Genomic DNA, 1,639 nt, shown 5'->3' with positions numbered 1-1,639 from the left:
CGCTGTTGCTAGGGTTTCTGAATTTGTGCGTAAGCCGACGAATCAACATTTCGGAGCGGCTAAGCGGATCCTTGGCTACATAGCTGGATTTGGGGATTTGGTATTCGAATGGTGCTGAATTCAAATTGAGTGGCTTCACCAGCAGCGATTGGGACGGTGATCGGGGAAGTAGGTCGGGCTTCGTCTTCAGTTTTGGATCAGGAGCAGTAACGTGGAGCTCAAGGAAACAAGGAGTGGCAACACTTTCGTCATCGGAAGCAGAGTATCTGGCCGCGGCTTCTTCAGCGAGTGAAGCAATGTGGCTTAGAAGGCAGTTGGGTGATTTGGAGGAAGAACAAGAGGATGCAACTGAGATTTTGTGTGGGAATGGGATCACTAAGAAGCCACTGTTGCATGGAAGAACAGAGCACATTGATGTTGAGTTGGATTTGATAAGAGAGTTGGTTGGTGGCGGATTCATCTCTTTGAAATTCTGCAGCGATTCTCACAACTTGCAGATATCTTCACTAAGAGTGAGAAACATGTCGACTTCACAGCACAACTTGGGCTTTGCACTTATCGATCGAGGGTTCGTTGAAGATTGGTGAATATCAAACTTACCTTTGCTGAGTACTAGTTCATATTCCCTGGCCTACTCCATCTTGTGAAATTTTCAAGATTAATCAAGGAAAAAATATATTTTGAGTCTTGACTTCTCTGCTTAAGAATTTCAGTTTCAACTAGTAAATTCATTAATATCATGATCAACATATCCTTTAATACAATGGTGTAAAAATAATTATGAGATGATGGATACATGTATTTCCTCTAGTGTTCTGCCATTGGTTTCTGGAACCAGCTTTGTGTTGAACACCATTGTCAGACCACAAACACTCAAAAAATGCCTGAACCAAAACCACTACTCTCAGATCCAACTCTTTTTCCACACCAACAATTGAAAATCACAAACTGGAACAAAGACTCACCCGCAGAGCTACGAAGTTGAATGAATATGTAACAATCCAAGAGCCGAGCCAGTTAACTTTAGTGGATGTCTGAGGATTAAAACTGTCTACCTCTGACATTAGCTCCCATGCCTAAGGCAAATGATCCCTTGAATATCTGATCAGATACATAATTAACATCTTATTTAACTATGTGGTAACTTTAGATACGCAAAAGTTGGACAAGTAACGTTGCACTTGCATTACCAAGACGCCACCAAGTGCTAGAAAGGGACTGAAATCCCAAAGCTTAAAGTCCTACAATGGGAAAAAAATATATAAGTTAAACTCTCTACTCAACCAATATGCAGCAAATTAGACTTGTCTATGTGTGTCACCTGTAACAAGAATGATAATCCAATAGAAAAGCAACCCAAGCAAGTTCCAGCGGCAGAAACCTGCAGAAGCAGACCATGCTTCTTTACATTGGTGTTTAAATACAAAGACATAGAACTAGCCGCATGAACAGTTACCAGTAGCCAGTGGCGGATCTAGGGGGGGGCAGGAGGGGGCGGTCGCCCCCTCCGTGCGACTATTTTTCCCTTATCGGGATGTAATTTTACCATGTCCGCCCCCTCCATTTGCCTCCGGCGTCGCCCCGAATAACCAAAAAAATAGTCATGTCCGCACTAAACCAAGCTAATATTATATATTCC

General features: G+C 42.6%; 1 long non-coding RNA gene across 1 annotated transcript; it reads right to left on the bottom strand.

The window, feature by feature from the left end:
- Positions 1-1,065: 1,065 nt before the first annotated feature.
- Positions 1,066-1,382, bottom strand: LOC121755638. The gene is made up of 3 exons (XR_006040843.1): positions 1,322-1,382; positions 1,191-1,241; positions 1,066-1,101 (listed from the first exon to the last, which is right to left on the bottom strand). It is a non-coding gene; the product is annotated as an uncharacterized LOC121755638 (long non-coding RNA).
- Positions 1,383-1,639: the final 257 nt, after the last annotated feature.

The sequence above is a fragment of the Salvia splendens genome, chromosome 11 (assembly GCF_004379255.2).
Source record: "Salvia splendens isolate huo1 chromosome 11, SspV2, whole genome shotgun sequence".
Lineage (NCBI taxonomy): Eukaryota > Viridiplantae > Streptophyta > Magnoliopsida > Lamiales > Lamiaceae > Salvia > Salvia splendens.
This window is presented reverse-complemented; position numbering and strand designations above follow the sequence as displayed.